General features: G+C 34.6%; 2 long non-coding RNA genes across 2 annotated transcripts in view; one reads left to right on the forward strand and one right to left on the reverse strand.

Annotated features, from left to right (window-relative positions):
• The window catches only part of LOC136842981 (uncharacterized), a 495876-nt gene that overhangs the window by 332422 nt on the left and 150954 nt on the right, over positions 1-12500 (reverse strand). The window contains exon 3 of the long non-coding RNA XR_010854399.1: positions 632-743. This is a non-coding gene — a long non-coding RNA (uncharacterized lncRNA). The remainder of the gene's footprint in view (positions 1-631; positions 744-12500) is intronic.
• The window catches only part of LOC136842979 (uncharacterized), a 25191-nt gene continuing 18328 nt past the window's right edge, over positions 5638-12500 (forward strand). Inside the window, exon 1 of the long non-coding RNA XR_010854397.1 lies at positions 5638-6565. This is a non-coding gene — a long non-coding RNA (uncharacterized lncRNA). The remainder of the gene's footprint in view (positions 6566-12500) is intronic.

The following is a 12500-nucleotide window of genomic DNA, read 5'->3' on the forward strand; positions in this document are numbered from 1 at the left end:
TGCATATACTAAGAGCAAACGTCAAGCCTACAAGGAGCCATACGAATAGTCATCCACTCTTAATAATGACTTTGAAAGTCACAGGAAATGACGAAGAAGCCCTATGCAGCCTAATTAGAGAATTCAGAGTAATAATTAAATGGTAATTTTGTCTAATGAAAATAGATACGTCTGGTAAATGTGACCAGTAAATGCCTAAAATTTCAGTCCATAAAAAAAACTTCAAACGCTACGTATCGATGGTGAAGGTGGGTAACTGAACACTAATCAAATAAGAAAAAAAGAATAAAAAGAGAAAGTACACTTAAAAGACGGGAGCTTTTTGTGACAAGACAGGAGGGTCATACCAGTCAGCTTATATCACAACGCTAGTAACTGAATGAATGGGGACATGGACACTATCTGGTGTAATCAAATTAAATGTAACACGTGTGGCAACCCAAATTGGAATAATAGCTGCAAAAATACGTAGGTCAATTAACTAGCCATAATTAAACGACTCCCACCCGTCCGAAACATCCATATGAATTATATATGGTAACGAGAATCACCTTTCGGATTAATTAGTCATTTATGGAGCTGAACGATTATCAATAACGAGATTAGTTAAAATAATAGGAAAACATCTTACCTTATATTCGTAAACTACCGATGAAGACGACTGCAGCGTAGATAAAGCGGTCGATAGAGATCTTTTTGTATCTGATCATTTTCTTCGTCGCAGTGAGGAACTTGGATGAAATCTGCAAAGACAAAGACGTTGTAACTATCATTATAAACCGGGCAATAGATAATAGAATAATAATGAATGATAGGTATTGTCCTATTTACTGGATGTAATTTCTGTAAAATTTATTATGCTGTTAATCTTTGTCCACTAAGCTTGATCGATCAGTCGACTGATCGAGAGAGATAAGAGAGAAAAAAAGAAAATTAGTGCGTCTCGTCTTCCAGCCAACTATTACTGGACACCGACCACTTTTTGTGACTCGGGATCTTCTTATCGGACCTCCTGTTTTTTTAACAACAACGAGAGAAGCTATTCCTTCTTTCGGAAAAAGGGTTGCTTTTCTCTTCTGTCGGAACAAGATGTGTATTAGCATTTTCTTTTCAGGAAGGTAGGAGGAGGTGGGTGTAAGATCTGAATGTCTTTCTTTTCCGAGCTGCTGCCATTTTTTGTTTTGTTTATTGCGCTATCCATCTAATCTCAGAGCAATCTCTTTCAATTCAGGGCACTATTTTTTGGAAATGCTCTAATACAGCTCTTCTCTCTCCTGCTAACAGTCCCATAAAACTTTCTTTTGGGTACAATTCAAGGCCAATACGATTCTCGTATCTCGAACAGAACGCTGATGGTTTTTAAAGGTCGTATTTCCTTGTCTTGCTATGCTTCATTAACAACAATTGTTGGAGCTTCACTTTACCTAGGATAGGGGCTACGGCTGTTTTCAGTATATTCATTTCATTTGCCTACGGCAGCTTTAATAACAATGCATTACTTTGACAAATCATAACGTGGTTCTTGACTATAATATTTTAAACTCATCTCCTCTGTCAAATCCATTTTCATCGGGCTAATTAACGAAAATTATATGGAAACTCGTTCTCCATCTTAATGCTTCTCTATAAGAGACATATGTACAATATACAAGGTCAACATTCTGAATGCTTTGATGAGAACTATGAATTATATGTTATTAACCATAAACTAATATGTTGTTCTATGTAAGTGAAAAGAAAGAACAAAATCCTTTTCCAAAAAATGGAATGTCCCTACCCTCTAGATTAGAAGAACAATTTATTACAGGTGCTAAAACACAGACACAGGATTGTGAACATTGATGACATATGATTTAACCCAAACACTAACAATGTCTGCAAAAAACTACGGTCAGCTAATCAACGATAAATAAAAAGTCGAAATTTGTATGACACGACTACTGATATGAATTTTGTATAAAGACTCAGATTCCACGTCAGTGAGCTTTTTAGGTAGCTGCATGACTTCGTAAAATATTTTCTATACAGTGCTTCATTAAGAAAGAACGGAACGATTTTAAATGACACTCGTAAACTACTCATAAGGTAGATTGTGAGCTTTCTATACTAAAGAAATTTTATATCTTCAAAAACGACTTTAGATTAAGTCTGGCAGCAGCCGCCTTTTCAAGGGAAGATTTGGATATTGTACACTATTCTTATATGTCGGGTTATTACACAACCACATTTTAAAACAGAGAGAGAGAGAGAGAGAGAGAGAGAGAGAGAGAGAGAGAGAGAGAGAGAGAGAAGAAGAAATTACATTTCCAGCTGAGCAAAGTAAAAAAGGAAATGAGGGCATCTCGTTCTTCAAGTCAAGTAGCGCTGGACACGACTGGCTTTTTGTAGATCAGGATTTTCTCATCAAACCTCTTCTTTTTATAACTCCCGGAAAAGCTATTCTCTCTTTCTAGGGAAACAGACTCAACAATGGATTAGCGTTTTTGTTTTTGGTGAGGCTAAGAGGGAACTTAAGTGCTAAGGCTGTATCTGTTTTAGTCTTACTTTCCGATTACCTGCCATATACTTTCAACAGCAGATTCCCTTCTTTATTCTTTTCCTTTCTTTTTCCTTTTTTTTTTTTGTACTAATCAACTAACATAGGAATCACTTCTTCTTGCAGCGCTTTAGCGAACATTATTCCATAGATTTTAGCCTGCAATGCTACATTAAAACCACTCCTTTAAGCAAACATCCATTGCCCAACTGTTAGTTCATTTCTATCCCTTTTAACTTGCACATTAAGCTTTATATATTAGCTGATGCATTTAGATCAGGTATATAGCCATTATGATCTTTACACAATTCAATATTATTGACGTTAATACTTCTGTTTACACAAAACAATTTACTGATGGTGAAAAACAGAGCAGATAAAATTATGAAATATATCTTCATAATCTTGAATTGTCCTTTGTTTACAATGTATTAACAATTCACAAAATATTTTGAAGGCTTTTGTATGAAATGTAATATTAAGCCCGCATTATTTCTTTCAGTGTATAATTAGATAAAAACATTATGTTCATCCATCTCAACGTGAATCCAGATCGTGAATCTCTTATTGTGGTATCTATGAATTATCAAATAGTAGGGAAGGAGAATAATAATAAGATATTATTGATATGGATTGGATGCCTAAGGAAAAAAAAAATAACATAAAAGTAAAACACAAGAGTTTTCTCTTAACTTATCCAAACACCTTTCCGTTTATAATGGATCGAAAAGATAAACCAAGCATCGTCAATAAATTTGAGGAATTTATAACAATAATCACTGGCTCAGTCGCAGATCACAGGTATGCTTATTCCAGCCATAGCGCTCCTACCAAATGTTACGTTTAGGTGAGGAAACCGAAGGAAGCAGGTAACCAATAAACATAACTAGCAGATGCTCGCTATCTCTCGCATTTGCTAATTCCCATAACCGCACCATACCCATACCCATATCTGTATCATACCCATACCCATAACATACCATAACCTTATCTGTACCATACCTATGCCCATACCCATATCCATACCTTACCCATACCATGCTCATACCCATATCTGTATCATACCCATACCCGTACCATACCCAATACCCATATCTGTACCATATCCATACCCATACATATACCCATATCCATAACCATACCCACATCCAAATTCGTACCATACTCATACCCATACCAATACCATACCCACACCCATGCCCATACCCATACCTATACCTATACCCATACCCATATCCATTCCATACCCATACCCATACTCGTTACCATACCCATACCTATACCCATACCCATACCACATCTGTACCATACCCTGATCTGTACCATACCCATACCTATACCCGTACCTGTACAGATACCCATACCCATACCCATATCCATTCCATACCCATATCCATACCCATACCATACCAGTCCCATACCTTCCGGTCATATACAAACAACTGACCATATATTGATGTAAGTGCAGGAGCAGCTGTTGATGGGTTTTGAATCAATGCTGATGCCATTGGCGGTTTCGGACCATCACCAGTAGTGTCTGCTGTTGTTCTAGAATTACCCGCTGAGTCCATTTCTAAACGTTGAAAATTTCTGGACAGTTATTAAAATAAAATATTCTTGAAAGATGTCTTCACAACTCTAGGATCCTTGGAAGCAGTCTTCAGCTCCTGAAGCATTCCTGGAGAAATGCCCATTAGATTATAACGTCTTCTTAAATTCTTAAAGACTCCAGGATCCTGTGAAGCCGTCTTCTGCTCCTAAACGGAATGCAGGTGTTTCATAGTTACCACATGAGGTTAATTAAATACTTCATATAGATTCTACGGATCAAGCAAGTTATATTTTGATTTGAAAAACCTGTATATTAATCTTATTAAGAAATTGATGTCCCTACAAATCTATAAACATTTTGTTGATAGTACTCAATCGCAACACATTTTATTTCATCATTAAACATCATAAAACCAATATCCATACCCATACCCATACCTGTATCTATACCCATACCATGTCTGTACCATACCCATACCCATATCTGTACCATACCTATACCTGTACCCATACTCACACCCGTACCAATACCCATACCCATATCCTTACCATACCCATACCCATACCTATACCCATCCCCGTATCCATGTCCGGTATCCATACCCCTACCATACCACTCCCACAACTTTCAGTTATAGTGTACAAACATCATAAAACATGGAAAAGGGATGAGGGAAGGGGGAGGGGGAGGGAAGAGGGATGGGAAAGAGGAAGGGGAGGGGAGGAGGGAGGGGAGGGATCGAAGTGGGAGGCGAGGTCCGGGGGGGGATTGTTTGGGGACCATCCTGCTTAAACCGGTTTTTTGCAGGGGGAGTGGGAGGAATGGGGACACACACACACACAAACATGCAGAAACAAAGCCAAGGAAATTAACATAGCAGATATTTGGGAAAGAGCATTACTGAGATTATAATTAACAAATCAATCACCAGATTTTTTCTAGATTATAACTTGACTTTTACATTACTTTATATATATATATATATATATATATATATATATATATATATATATATATATATATATATATTGTGGTGTAGAATAGATAGGGAAATTAGATAGAAGAGAGAGAGAGAGAGAGAGAGAAAGGAAGGAGAGAGAAGTAAGAATAAAGAGAGAGGCAAAGAACACAGTGATAACGCCCAAAAGCTGTTGTTATTATCGTGATTAATACGCTGATCAAAGCAGGCTGTTTGCATGAGCCATAAGCAGTATATCGTGTTGAAGCCATAAAAACAGTCGTAAAAGTGAGAAATAATAGCCTCGCGATTAAGCTAACCAATTCATGAGTCAGCACAGCCTAAATGCTTACAGCAGCTGGTTCTATATCCCCGCCTTCTCAGGGAGGCGTTTTCATGGAAGTTCCAGGAATTTGGGGGCTGGTCAAAGTGATGTACTTCTACAACCTCCAATCAAACATACTACGGAGGGGTCTTTCACACACCCTCCTAAGATCACCTCCAATCACGTCCTCTAAGGAGAGATTTGAATCACACCCACTACAGTCCTTCCAATCAGCTACTTGAAGGGGAGGCCTTGCTGATTAATCCTTCCAATAAGGCTAGAAGGAGGTAGAGACTGCAGATAACAAGATTTCTAGGGGTCCATCAAGCTAGAGAATGCCAGGGAGAAGGGAGTTCAGAACTGTGTCCTTCAAGGGAGAGTACGTCTCCCCTCGCTTCTGTGCTCCCCCTATAGACTGAGTCAAGGAAGAGTGATTCGTTTCTATCATTGTAACTTGTTAATTTTGTACTGATCTTTATAATACTAAGTACTAATTAAAGTGAAGAAATTACCGATCTCGTCTCTATACGCCTTTCTGAAAGATATCAATACTTAAATTAATAAAAATAAAGAAGATAGCACATCATCGGTGAAGCGAGGCTGAGGGACATATTTAGCAGAAACCAAGGTAAGAAGTGAAAGACTAAAAATCATACAAAACAGAAAGAGGAGAAGATTTCCATAGCAAAAATGGTGGCAACTTAATTGGATCCAGAAGGCGAAACGAAACAAACGAACATTAATGAAATTATCAGTGCAATTACTTAAGTTACAGTGAAACGAAATTCTACAAAACGATCTTAGATTTTTTTTACGACGACGAGCAAAATATATCTGAAGGAATAAAAAACACTCCAGCGAACAAAAGTTATGAGAAGAAATAGCAGCTTACAAGAAAAGGTCGAGTGTGAATAAATACAGTATTAGTGCGTCCCGAAGCAAAAACGTTTAGAACTGTTACCGTCAACAAATTGAGCAAGATGCCGACAGCGATAATAAGCCTAGTGTTAGCGACATTTCATCGAAGTGATTGAAAAACAGCGCACAGAACTTACAACAAAATTACGAAGGCGGAAAACCACAGTGAAAAACAATGCAGACTTAGTGAGATTTTTTTTACGTGGATACGGCGGTGAAAAACTCACCGCGGAAGGCACAACATTTAGCGATATCACGTCAGCATAAACAACAACAGTAAGTTGGTGAGAAATGAAATTACTGTCCGCTATCTCTATTAATAAGTAAATAAGTGAAGACATATTTTTTTTGCATCTTTTAATAAGATTGATATTTAAGAAAACTCTCACTAGTGAATAAAATTCCTTTTGCATAAATACCAGCATTACTCTCTCTATGATAATTAATTATTTAGTAAATAATTTAGATAGGGAATTAGTTATTTTTTTTTCACTCGGTTGGTGATGATTATTTGAGAAGTTATATATATATATTTTGTGTACTTATTGTGATGAATTTTGATGATATGATGCCCAATTTCATATAAGAATTTCTTTCAGTATTGAAAAAGGTTTTATTTGTGCACTTGAACTCAATAGAGAATTTAATTTTTTGTTTATGACAATTTGACAAATTGTTTTAATTTTGGTACAATATAACAAAATTTTGTTATGATTGATGTACTCTGATTGAATAATTTTTTTTTGTGTGTGGACATGCAACGAGTGTTTGACGAATTACTGAACACTGTTAGACATTCACATTACGATTTAAGACCGTCGACAATTAGACGAAGTCGAATTTCAAGACTAAATTCCCACTCCGCTGTAGTGCAAGGAAATACTAACAATAATAACACAAATAACCAGAACCAAAATAGTGTTAATCATTCTAATACTACTAACAATAATAATAATAGTAACAATACTAATAATACTAATACGAATGCTATACTGTAAATCATTGCCTAGCAGATGCAGATAGTCGTATAATTTCAGGGGGAATAACAGATGAAAGAGCTAAAATAAATGAAGCCTTGTTGCTCGTCAGCTCAGAACATGGAGACGCACATAAAACTTTGAATTCCACAAGTTTTAGCAAACTTAATAACTATGTAGAATTTAAAGAAATTTGTTTATCACTCTGGGAACCAGTAAATAAGACTGACAGTTTATATAACCTAACTAGATTTCTTAACCCACAATATAAAACAATTGCTAATTTGTACGCAAGCGTGGAGAATGCAATAGAGAAAATAACCGAAGACTTAATGAAGACAGGCATTACTATAGGAGACAAGACTCAGTTTGGGGATAGTGTCCATAACTTAGTTGAGCTACGACATGTATTAAATTACGTGTCATTTGGAACCATATATAATATTCTTGGAGAAGAGGAAAAGAAGGCTTTCAGAAAAACAAAACTTGATCCCAAGAAAACAAGCCTTCAAACATTAAAGACAATGAGAGAAGAAATCCAATGGAAAGAGATAAATCTATCCAAGGAATTTGTGGGAACAACAGAAGCACAAAATGAAAGGAAAGTCAGAAATAATAATCCTAATTTTAAAATGAATAATAAATTCTATGATAATTCCAGACAAGTAGGAAATAGACCAAATACATTCCAAGGGAAATATGCCGAAAATACTAAAAGAAAATGGAATCCAGATCAAAAGGGAAGAAACAATCTAACAAAGAGTGGACCACACAAACCTTATAGATATGGTCAAAACTCAAACACAAACACTTCAACCCAAGTGAACTATTCCGCTTAAGGGGCGAGACCAAAGACAGCCTGTGAAAACTGCGGGCATACAAATCATTTTACAAATGAGTGTAGAAAACCTAGAATCTGCACGGTTTGTCAGAAAGTAGGACACTTAACAAAGAATTGTTGGTTTAAAACACAAGAAGGAAATAAAGAAATAGTTGAATTAAGTAGTAACCACTCAACATCAAATAAGTCTTCAAATCAATGACAATTTATCCCTACACAGAATACCACAAGAAAGTCCCTTCAAGAAGATAAATGAAGATTAGAAGAATTAGCGAAATTGCAGAGTAAAGAAGTTGTATTTTCCATGGATGAAGAAGAAATAATCAGAAAGGATTTACCTATCATTAAAATTCCAATACAGAATAAATTATGTACTGTCCTTATGGATTCAGGTAGTACTGTAAGCATAATTGATAAACACACATTAACAAAGTACTTAGGCGTTAAAGAAACGCTAATTCAGGGTCAAAGCAAAATAATAAAAGGAGTAGCGGGTAAACAGATTAAAAGTTTAGGAAATGTGAACTTAGAAATAGACCTTTCGTCACATAAAACTGTTGAAAGTTTTATAGTTCTAGAAGACAGATATTATATGGTTACAGATTCAGAAGTGTCATTTGATTACCTCATTTAAAATACTTAAATACTCCACTTAGCAAAACAAGTTTTATCCATGATTGTGGATCTTACTCTCTATTCAACAAATAATATATAAAATCACCAATGAAATAAAGTTAAGACTACAAAATCATTTTAGTTCCCATAATAGAAAACCGTCATGCACTCGTATAATTTCGAGTCTTGTTCAGGAACGAGCGAAGAAAAGAAACAAATCTCGGTTCTCCAAATACTAATTAAAGACACGAGAAAATAATCTGTCGAATGGAAGCCTGAATTCTTTTTCCGTCGATAACTTCATTAAAAGTTGGGCCTGCACTCCAGTGCGTACGTGAACATGAGCCCCTTTGTTGATTGGCTTTGTTATAATGAAGCGAGAGTGCAACCGGAAAATTTTACGGACAATTAATGAGAGGAAACTTTATCAGCGCGCTGTAAAATGCCTTTATCACGGATGCAACACGTATTGACGCCGCCCACTAATTATTTCCCATCGGAAACCTATAAGCCCTGGCCAGTACTGACTGTCCCGCCGTCATTTGCTGTCTGCGAAAAGATATAAATTCTTTGCAGAGGGTACGTGACCTGCCCTCGTTAGTCTCTCTCATTCCGGGGTTGATGAGGTCATTGCTATTCATTTGGACAAGTTTGCAAGCGAGGGCGTGCATGCGAGTCCAAGGATAATCGTTCTCTCTCTCTCTCTCTTTATTAAGGTAACAGTTATATAGTTATATCATATCAATATAATAGTTACATAGTCATATATCACATATCGCAGTAGTGAAATGTACTCTGCACAAAAGTAAACTTTCGATAACCTAACATAACGGCATTTGAGTGTTGACGACTGGCTTCTTATAGGCATGGATGTTTTATGAATTAGCCATATTCTTAATTCCTGAATTTTAAATCGATTTGGTTTTTTATTCTATTCAATTAGAGTGAATAACAATGGTTAGGAAAATCCAATTTTTCCATATTCCTACTATAAACAAATCTGTCTTCCCATCTTATGTCACCATACCAGGTTTATCTTGGCAATGGTTTAAAAGACTAGATGGCATATTGGATACAGTACTGAACTTGACTCTTCATAATGATGGTTCCGGTTTCATCTCAGTTGAAAATTTTCTTAAAATATTAGGAAAACCGGATCCTTAGTTTGCACTATGGTAACACGCATGTAATAAAATATATATATATATATATATATATATATATATATATATATATATATATATATATATATATATATATATTATATATAATATTATATATATATATATATATATATATATATATATATATATATATATATATATATATATATATATATATATATATATAGAACCACTTATCATTATGATTCCCCTTCGGTGCAATACACACACACACACACACACACACACACACACACACACATATATATATATATATATATATATATATATATATATATATATATATATATATATATATATATATATTTCTGAGGTACAGCGAATTGGATATTAATGGCATTTGAAGCAAGCTTAAAGTTCATGTATAAAAACACGGCCATGTGATAAAAATTCATGTATGTATATGTGTATATATATATATATACATACATATATATGTATATATAATTATATATACAAATGTATATATATACAATATATATATGTATATATATATATATATATATATATATATATATATATATATATATATATATATATACATATATATATACGAATAGAGGCCACCCTTATGAGTGTTTTGTTGATGAGTTTTTAACCGTTCACGCTTATAATAGATTAAAGGGAACCATGCCATGAGTCTAGAATTCGCGATCCCTTAGCATCCACTATTAATGATTACTACTGCTATTATTGTCGTTACTGTTGTGTGTATCATTCTTACTCTATCGTTGGGTTTGTACGAACGTTCTGCCATGTCATGTCAGTACAATGGGGTTGACTGGTCAGAGATGGCTGAAGTATACGAAAGGTCAACATTTTAGTGATGCCCGACCTCTTGTTTTCTTGAGGCAGTTAGTCAGCCATCCTGAGTTGTGCAGAACTTGTTCGTTACGGTCACGCATACCATTGTAAATGTCAAAGCTTCTCTTATAGTAAATTAAAAAATATGGCATACTAGGAGCTCATTCACTTTCCCGAGATTAGTAATTAAATATATATATATATATATATATATATATATATATATATATATATATATATATGTATATATATATATAATGTGTATACCTCGTATATACTGTATATACATGTATACATTACAGTATATATATATATATATATATATATATATATATATATATATATATATATATATATATATATATATATATATATATATACATATATATATATACATATATATATGTATATATATATATATATATATGCATGTATACATGTATATTATATATCTATACACACACACACACACACACACACACATATATATATATATATATATATATATATATATATATATATATATATATATATATATATATATATATATATATATATATATATATATATATATGACCATAACTTCAAATAATATTCATTTACATAAATAACTGAGTATTTATGAAAAGGAGCAAATTTAATACAAAACGAATTCGCTGACCATGAAAACGGGGTGATTGCGGGTGCATGAGCAACTTCGAAGGAGATTGCCAGAAACCAGACGAGGTTGCCAGGGATTTGGAGGGTGGGGGTTAGAGAGTCTGGCCTCCGGGGTCAAGAGATTGGGTGGATCACAAGACATTACAGTTGAGAAATGATTTAAGCCACACAGCCCGCAGGAGCACACCAAATCAAAGGAGAGCCATTAATGAACCTTCCTCGCTGCGGGCGACCTGCTTTGATGGTGAATATCTCTCTCTCTCTCTCTCTCTCTCTCTCTCTCTCTCTCTCTCTCTCTCTCTCTCTCTCTCTCTCTCTCTCTCTCTCTCTCGGGGCACAGAAGGGAGATGATAATGTGCTTGAGAATAGTGAAGGGGGAAAGGTAACACTGGAAGGAGAGCGATGATTCTTCTTTCCTCTCCTCTCTTCTCTGCTCTCCTTTGATGAAGTTTAGCTTCTCAGCATCGTAAAAGTGATTATTTCTGTTAATGATAAGTTTGATGACTTATTTTGCAACATTTGTTAATCTTCTGCAACTTGAGTATTTCAAGGGTCAATGACATTGTTTTCAGAGCTGATATTAAATGGTAAAGTTGTCGAGCTGAAGCGAGGATTATTTTGGGGCATAAATTAGCTAATGATTTAAGAAAGAGACACAAAATTACTTCCAAACTTTTTTCATTGTGTACATTGTAGTTGCGAAGGCTGTAATACAAAATTATTTTTCGGGATGTCATTTAGGAGTCTACAAGAAAATGTATTGAAAATCATTTCATCGGGTGTTCAATAAAAAAAAAAACAGTAAGAATAAGCAAACTGATAACCAGCCCATTAAAACAACGTAACCCATAAAAACTCACTTGGAAGGAAATACAAATATCCATTGTTCTGTGTACTGAAATATTTATGTTCCATTATTTATATAGAATACATGTCATGATTACGTGATAAAATTCTGTGACCATGCAATATATCACCGCCATTAAGAGAACGCTGTAAAGCCAAAGCCCTGAACACAAGTGAAAAATACTTTTTATCATTAATAATTTTCACAGAAACATTGCTTTCATCTAAATTCAGCCACTGGACAGCCTACTACTGTATATATATATATATATATTTTTTTGCGT

The sequence above is a fragment of the Macrobrachium rosenbergii genome, chromosome 10 (genome assembly GCF_040412425.1).
Source record: "Macrobrachium rosenbergii isolate ZJJX-2024 chromosome 10, ASM4041242v1, whole genome shotgun sequence".
Taxonomy (NCBI): domain Eukaryota; kingdom Metazoa; phylum Arthropoda; class Malacostraca; order Decapoda; family Palaemonidae; genus Macrobrachium; species Macrobrachium rosenbergii.